At 34.3% G+C, this 9,372-nt stretch overlaps 1 pseudogene; it reads left to right on the forward strand.

Moving 5' to 3' along the window:
• The first annotated feature begins 5,812 nt into the window (after nt 1-5,812).
• On the forward strand, nt 5,813-5,982 carry LOC117307544 (U2 spliceosomal RNA; annotated as a pseudogene).
• Nucleotides 5,983-9,372: the final 3,390 nt, after the last annotated feature.

The raw sequence follows: 9,372 nt of genomic DNA on the forward strand, positions 1-9,372 counted from the left end.
TTTTTATCCATTTGCTTGAAATGTTTTCTCTCTTGCTGTATGAGTACATTAAGTATAGTGCCTGATTCTCCCTATGATATTTGCTTTCCATTAACTTCCTATTGATTTTTGGTTATGCGTACACAGTACTGCACCAACATAAACCGCAAACACCAGACTTAAAGAAGTTGTGAACTATAACTTTTATCTTGGTGACAGAGCACTACAACATGAATACGTGGATATTATCTGTGGCTTCTTAAAAAATGTGACAAATAGGGTCAAGTCTAACCAAGTGATAATATATATAAATTATAATGGGAAGAATTTTGGCATTTGGGGATGAAAGATGTTCAAGAAGAAAGGAAAGATTAGAATGGGTAAAGATGAGTTTTTGAAAATATAGCATTACAGAAGGTGAAGCAAAGTATAAATCATTATGAAAAGAAAGGTACCAAGAGATGAGAAAAGTGGGGAGGAGTGTTAAGGAAAAAACACAGCAAGTTGAGATGACACCTAAAAGGGGATGCAGTTTTTGAGACAAGTGAAATTTTAACAGTTATTTTAACTTAATGTGATTAGTAATGCCTCTCACATTTTAAAAGCATTCAAATTTTTTATTGTTTTGCTTTAGAATCTCAAACAAAGTAGCAATACTTTGAAACTATAGAGACTTGGATATAGATTGGACCAAATAATTACTTTATTAGTCTCAGTTATGTCATCTGTAAAATGGAGACAATAAATATTAGCTCACAGAATTATTGAATGGCTTTTCTACTAGTAAAGAAACTAGTAAAGTGCCTGGGTAGATTTTATATTTTTAAAGTAATATAAGTAACTCAATATCCATACTTATATTGAAGCTGATTGAAATGAAAAAGTAAATGTAACAGAAAAGACTAGCCACAAATAAAATGGATTGAAATAATCAAGTAAAAAGCACATACGCTTTAATTTCTTTCAATTATTTTAAAGATTTTGATTGAAGTTCCCAATGTTGATTAAATGTCTATCTCCATTAATAGCTGTTAATAGGACAGAAGAAACAAACAAGCTAAGGAGATTGGTGGCAAAGGCAGGAATTTTTTAAGCCGATATGTTGTGGAAATGATCTCAAATTAAAAGAATGTAGTGAGATTCCTTTATATTATAATCTGAGCTAAAACTGAAATTGAGGTTGTTTTTTTTTCCCACCTTTATCAAAGCAGTAACAAGTAATTCTCTTGAATTTTGAGATTGGATTCCACTTTCAGACAGTATTTTTAGAAACAGAGCTAAGTTAAATTTCTTGTAAGAAAACTTTTAGCACATTTCCAAAAAACGTTTACATAAAAGACCTGTATTGCATGAAAAACATTTAAACAACATTCAAACAACATTCGTCTAGTTGAACACAATGTCTCCCCTAAAGCTTCTTTCTTATCAGAAGAAGGGAATAAAAAAAGGTGTAGCTTTGGAGGAGTGATAAACTGCCTGTTATGACTTAGCTTTGTGCATTCTTTCATATGTATCATTTGTACAAATAAGAATTTTCTATTTATCTTTCACTAGTTAATTACTGGCAATACTGTTCTTTTTGTTTTTACCATATTTTGTTTGAAGAGTTCAAGATTCTAAAGCAAGAAGCTTACTTACAGAATATTTTATATTGATTTTTGTTTATATAATTTATATAATATTATATATAATATATTTATTATAAATTTATATAATATATATTATTATATAATATATATTATTTATATTGATAAGTAAAAGTGGAAATCAACAGAAATTTGGCAGAAAGATTAATATAAAAATTGTAACCTTAGGGGCTTCCCTGGTGGCGCAGTGGTTGAGCGTCCGCCTGCCGATGCAGTGGACACGGGTTCGTGCCCCGGTCCGGGAAGATCCCACATGCCGCAGAGCGGCTGGGCCCGTGAGCCATGGCCGCTGAGCCTGCGCATCCGGAGCCTGTGCTCCGCAACGGGAGAGGCCACAACAGTGAGAGGCCCGCGTACCGCAAAAAAAAAAAAAAAAAAAAAAAAAATTGTAACCTTCAAGAGGAAAAATGAAATCTAGATCTTCATGAAGCAGTCTTAAAGGGTTAGAAAACCATTTATTTAGAAAACCACACTAGAGCCTGAAAGTTTAGAATGTTCAGATCCCTAAAGAAATAAGGATACCATCATACAGATTTTATGGGGCATTTTATTTTCACAATACTTGATACTGAACGTTATTTTTTTTCTCAGAGAGAATCTACCATATAACAACTAGTAAAATAGCGAGAACAACAGGTAAAATTGGGTAAAAGACTCCATTTTCTAGCAGTCCAGGATTTTACCCTGCAATTTGTCTTTAAGTTTTTTACTTAGCCTGTTCCTGAATGTCTCATATAACAATTGATTTGTAGATTATCCTTTGAGTGGTTTGACTGTCCCCGAATTTATAGCCTGGGAAGCCTTATATATAGTCTATTTTCCTGACTCCAGGCCCAATACCATTCAAACTAACCTAAAACATCTCTCTTGGTTCTTAAAAATCTGTGAAGAAGAGGCCACAATCTTTCCTTTGTAAGCTCTGTGGAAAACATCTATTTGGCAGGCTGCTTTTAGATACATTTTCAAAGATTTTCCTTTTTCCAAGTCTCTTCTTAATATAGTACTAGCACAGGATGTCAACAGCCCATCTTATTATCATGTCATTCTAGTATCTTAACTAATAGACCCCTGGGAGGAATGAGTTTATTCTTTTGAAATTATATATATACTTCCTTCCTTAATTTTATCTAAAGTGTAAACTTGTATACAGATCATGTCTTGTCTTTTGTATTCTATATAGCACTCCTTTGGCTTTAGAGAAAGTTCAGAAGAGATAATGATGGAGGATATTTTAAATGGTAGTAGAATTAAAGTTGGATGAAAGATACAGGCTGAGTGTGAAAGGGCTTAAGTAGATAGTTTAATAAGAGGGAAAGATGGGACTCTGTCTTCAGAGGAGACTTCTTGGAGAGGCAGACTAGTGTCTTTGTCAGAGACAATGGGAACTAGGAACATTAATTCAGACTGACACAAGACACTGAACAAAGCTTTGATTATTTGTAAATTGACATAGTGTTTTTTTCCACTGTCCTTAGGAAGTTGACATTTTATTTTAAGATACTCATCTGAATATACCTACTACTGAATATCTACTTTTGCTCACTAGAACCCATTACCTTTCTCTCTTAAATTTTTTTTTTCACCCTGCTCCCAGTTTTAGGGTTTATATTTTGAAAGAGATGAGCACCCACCCAGACCCTTACATGACTATGATCCAGGCCTAGACAATGACTTTATTCAATTCCTGTGCCTACAGAGCATGGTTTTCAGGGGAGGGTGGGAATCACACCTTGCAGAACAATCCTAGGGTTGAACTATTGAAAAGGAGGAGGTCTTTCCACTGTGGTTGCTGAAAGTAGAAAATGTAGCCTGGAGCTGCTAGCAGCTATTTTGTTACTCCCTGGGTAAGCTTGACTAAAAGAAGCCCACGGAGAGAAAAGCAGACCTGAGAGAAGAAGAGAGACCAATATAGTTCGAGGCACTGGATCTAGAGCCTTTTGAATGTTCAGTTTCTTAAGCCTATAGATTATCCTACCCCCTTTGTTTCGCACGAGCCACCATGACTTGCCTTTTTCTGTTACTCACAACTGAAACAGTCCTAGGTAATAAAATATGTTTTACTTCCATACCCATAGAGGAGCTTGGGTGCTTCTATATTTCAAATGCTGAGTATTCTATCCAGAATCCACTTCCTTTCTGTCTTGCTTTACCCTTAAAAGAGGGCAGTGAAGGCAGGCATGAGCGGCCAGCCAACCAGGCATGCTATACAAATAGCTGCCATGGGTCATCTCTCTTATGCTGATGGTGTAATAATAAATACTTCCTTCCCTTGTTAGGGAACAAGGTGGACTTATCTTAAACTAGAATTTCTTCTGTAGTGAATAGCTATGAAAAACTGGTATTTGAAAGAGAGATCACTAGCAATACACTTTAATAGAGCCCAGGATGCTGCAAAGGGAAAGGAACAAAATGACACTTTTACTTTCTAGGCTGGAATACTAGTGTAGAAATTGTTGCCTTATTGCCTTCTTCTTTCCATGTAGCATGGATAGTGTTGCAGAGGATCATGGATGCTAAACACTGGTTCTTGCTAAACTTCAAAGAAGTGAATAAGAGAAAGAAACAGCCCCCAGTGAAAAGTCATGGTGATATCCAAAGTTGAGTTCTGTCCCTGGAGGGGAATTTTTTATGAGATACTGGGATATTATAGTACTATTCTGGTGGTTTAAAGAAAAATAAATAGATTCATAGCTGTAGACATTAATTATATTAGATGATATACATCATTTGTATATCAAAGTATCATATTTTCAGAAAGTATCTGACATATGACAGAAAGTATCATATTTTCTTTATTAATTTTCAAGTTGTTGAATCATTTTTTCTTCTCAGGACTTAGCATGAAGGCCATTTCTGTACTGGCAAATAAAATGTGAAATTGAGAAGGCTCGAAGTCATTTGACAGTAGGGAAAGTGTTAGATTTTTAACTTGGTAGCAGATTTAATTTTATCATTTTTAGAAAATTAAAAAATATATATCATGTAAATTGCACAAATCATAAGTGAAAAGCTTGATGAACTCCCACAAAGTGAACATGCTGGTGTAACAAACACCCAAATCGAGAAACACAACATGACTGGCACCCCAAACTTCTCTGCTCAGTTACTGTGTACCTCCTTCCTCACCAAACGTAACTGCCATCTGATTTCTTACACATTGCTGACTGTAGATTAGTTGTTGTCAGAGATTTGGAATGGCAGAATGGCCTACTGAAATGTGAGGGAAGTTCCATGGATGGACTTAAGCCTAAAACTGCATGGATATTTTTTACAACAGTACCTATTTTTCCTCCAACCCACACAGGAACCCACCCATACCTACTCCACTGTCCCTCTAGAATATTTTTTATATTAAATTTTCAGTCTTGCAGTTGGATGATTTAAGAGACTTTGTCATAAGAGTTATACAGCATTATGTAAGGTTGCCATGGGGGAGTCTGGGTCAAGTAACCACCTGCAGTAGCTATGGGAGAAAGGGCTAAGGTGGAGGCAGCCTTGTCCTTTTCTCTCTCGCCTTACTCCATAACTTCCATGGATTACTCTTTTAAAAAGAGAACAAAGGAAAAGAAATATGTCTTAAAGAGTTTCATTTAAAGTCTCTTGCTTCATTCTTAAACCCTGCTTAATCTCTCCTGATTTTGACTCTAAGTAGTACAGATCTCTGTTGGAATTTTCTATTTGCCTTCTGAGGCCCAGAAATTGGACACAAGTAAAGAGGGTAAGAGATAGTTCAGGAGCACTGGCCAGTGTATGCTCTGGACAGATGGGTTAACTTGCTTTGGAAGAATAATGGTCATTCCAATGTACTGCTGGGTTCCAGAGTGTGGTATTCTGTGTCTAGATAAACTAATCTCTTGGGCATTTGTCAAAGAGAATACTGAATGTTTAACAGAACCTACTACACATGCAGGTGTATCCTCTCCAAACTAATAGATGTTACTCATCATGCTGGGATATCGGACAGATTTGACTTTTAGAAGCATAGAGAAATGATTTGGCTTAAAACCAGAGATGCTGGATTATATAATTACTCATAGCATCAAGCAAATTTAGAATTTTAAAAATGTGCCTTGAAGAATATTTTACTCTTTTCAATAAACAATAATCCATGAACACTAACAGTGAGAATCTATGAATTTTGTAATTTTCAGAGCAGTTATTTCAGTTGGATTTAAAGGAGATATTACATTGCTTCTCTGTCTTTTGGCTAAGATCAAGTGTAGTATCTCTTATTATCAGTTTAATAAAAGGGATATTATGCTGCATAAAACCCTCAAAATATTTTTATGTAGTAGTGCCATGGTTTATTATGTAGAGCTCATTTAAAGGCACCCATGCAACGTATTAAATTAGCTTCTTATAATCTTATATATTATAGGTATTTCTTCTTCCAATCAGTAATTATTGAGAAATAATGAGAACTGTTGAGAGAGTGATTTTAAGAGTTTAACAAAGAAAGTCTCTACCCTTAGAAGCTTGCAGTCTTCTTGAAGACAGGGATTCTGAGTCTGTGTGTTTTGGGTTAGTGTCATCCTTGCCTAAAATGGTGTGTGGAAAACAGCAATAATGGGAAGGAATAGTGTGTATTTGAGGGAGGAGTAGACAGGTCAGTCCAGTTGAGTGCTATGTATGTGTGTGTGTGTGTGTGTGTGTGTGTGTTTATGAACCAGGTGTAAAATAAAGTAGGAGTCATAAAATTGGGTATATTGTAGATCGTCTTCCATTGTAACAGATGCAATTGTACTCAATATAAATGGTGAATGAATGAATGAAAAAGAGTCTTGAATACCTAGTAGAGGATTTGAGCCTTCACCCTGCAGGAACCAAGGAAATATCATGAGTATAAATTGTTTCCCACTCTGTGACCAGAAATGCTAGAGTTCCTTTGATGGACAGAGCAAAGTTGCAAGTTCTTAGATGGATGAGAATTGAAAATTTTCAGCTTTAAAGAGAGAATCCTACTCAACATTATACATATTTAAATTTATGTGAAGTTGCCCACAGGCAATGGAAGGAGTTAGCCAAATAAATGATAAAGAAACTTCAAAACATCTTGTACTTGGATATAAATTTGGTGGTTACATATCCTATGGACTATAACCAATCCGTCTTTCCCAAGCCTAAGAGCACTTTTTTTTCCTGTAACATTAAAGACTTCAAATTATACCAACAAGTGTTGTGACAATATCAACTGTTGCTAGAGTGATAAAACCAAAATGCCATCTAAAAAATATATATGTAAAAAAAAATTTTTTTAATTAAAAAAAAATATATGTAAATATATACACCAAAATAATATATATAGCTATATATATAAGTGCTATGCACACACACTTATTAACTAGATTTTTAAAAATTCCATGAGATGAAATTGTGAAAACTTAAAAAAATTACTTCATTAGAGTTTCTGGGTTTTTTCTTTTTTAAAAATTCAATTTATTTAAACTAAAAAAAAAAAAAATTCAAAAACGGGTCACCCATTTTTTCTACCCCCAACAATCAGAGTTTCTGATAGGAATCCAGATTTCATAAGTATTTCCTTGAAGTCAGATCTATGACTTTTAAAATATAAACCAATTTATTTTATTTAGTTTCTTTGGATTTGTTTTACTTTAATTTTACTTTTAGTAATGAATTCTAACAAAATGATCCACTTGGTTGTGCTTGTGGCACAGCTGATGTCAGCATATTACTAGCCAGCTGTAGATGACATATCTTGATGTCCAGTCCTGTCACTACATTGCTCCCATCAACACTGTTACCAAACATGAGATGGTGAATGGGAGTCATTTATTTTCTGCTTGTTATCATCTGCATAATTTATTTACCCCCTAGATGACATCTTTGTAAATAGTGTTGGGCTCTATAAACTAGAGTGGGCAGGTGGCATATTGGGAAACATTCGCCAGTCTTACTTAAGTATATAACAAATCCTAGTATAAGAGAATTCAGATGTTTCTGTGGTCAGCATGAAATTTTGCTCACAAGTTTCCAACATAATATAAAACTTAACATAAAATAGTTGAGAAAAATAAAGCTTTAGAAATGTTTTCAGCTTATTTTGGGTCATCAAATGAAAGAGTCTGGTCATCATTTCATTTGGCATATTTGGATTATTTTAATGGATTATGTCCCAGATGGGTATTAGCATATTGGTAGGGCATGGTCAAATTTTTTAAGAAAGCAACAGCTACTGGATTGGCTAGAACTGTTTCCTTAAAATGGCAGATTAGTTTTATGAGCAGTGTTTTTAATACAGCTTCACAGCAAAGCAGATTTGTGTAATTTGACCACCTGCTATAAACATCGATTTTAATCAATCACATATATCTTTGCCACTATAGTTTATCAGTGGTAAAATGTCTGAAGATTTTGAAATAAATTTCATGATAAAATTAAGCAGCCATCTGGAATTATACTATAGTTTTTCTCTAAATGATTTGCAAGGCATAAATTTGAAATGTTGTATATAGAGAATATACACATATAAGTGCACATCTGTTTTGTCCTTGTTTATAATGCTGTTTGTGAGGACATTTTATCGTGAATAATACAGAAAATTTACCTACTTAACAAGGCCCATAAAGCTCCATGGGCAGAAAGATGCTTGAGCTCTGCTGGTCTAGCCTGTGCGCTTAGATAATGATCCATCTGCTCCACTCCGGGTCTCAGTGATTATGATCCAACCTTTGTAGCTTTTCAGTCAGTGTAAAATTATTGCAAAACACAAAACCTGCTTTCTGATATTTGTTTCAAGTGATGTTGCTTTAATAATGTGCCCCCATCCAAATATAATTTATGGGAAAAGTATGTATTTATCCTGTATATGCAAGTTAGATTTGCCTCCCCCCCACCCCCCAATTCTCTGTGTAGAAACTTCCCAAACTGTTCATGAAAGACACATTCAAAGAATCTGCGTGAAGATTATATTACATCTGGATCTGTGAAACCAAAAATATTGAATATTTAAATTAGTAATACTTTCTGCATGTAACCCTTCAGTCCACTTATTTCAGGGACATGGCTTGTTTTAGATTTTCTCACCTTGGTCTTATTTTAGGTTTAGTTATTTATTCATCGCTAGGGATAGGGGATGTACAGGTTGGTTTCATATCCTCTGTTTTGTCCCTCTTTTTAAACTCCTTTTATTACTCATTTTAAAGTGCCACCTGTGGGGTTTCTCCTTGAAATAACAACTATTCCTCCAGCTAAGAACGTATTTTATTAGTTTTATAACTTACCGTGCCTTTTATGCAAAACCATAGATTTCGAAAAAGACGGCATTCAAAATTAAAAAGTAAAATCTGAACAAAAATATGTTTAAAAAGAGACTTGAGATCACCAATGAAAGACTCATTATTAGCACTTAAAAATAAAGTTTTTAAAAGTCATTAGGGATGACGTTATACTTTTAAATTCTATGACATTACTGTCTGTATATAGGATATGGAATCTCTACTTTATAGAGATAAACATTGAACATGTAAATAAACCAAGACATATAATTACCCTTGTGCTTTCTTTTTTTCTTTCATTTCATTTAAAAGTAAATTATTTTATATATTTGAAGGATATCCTTCAGTTATCAACTCATATAGAGGAAAGTGAAAGTTTTTATCACTTGTTCATTTAGCAAAACACATATAAAGGACTGAGTACTTACCTACATCATCTAATATAAAAACCCGGTGAGGTAACTTAGGCTGACTCTAGATGGCAAACTGTTGTCAATATACTACAATATCTC

Source organism: Tursiops truncatus, chromosome 12 (genome assembly GCF_011762595.2).
Source record: "Tursiops truncatus isolate mTurTru1 chromosome 12, mTurTru1.mat.Y, whole genome shotgun sequence".
In the NCBI taxonomy this organism is placed as follows: domain Eukaryota; kingdom Metazoa; phylum Chordata; class Mammalia; order Artiodactyla; family Delphinidae; genus Tursiops; species Tursiops truncatus.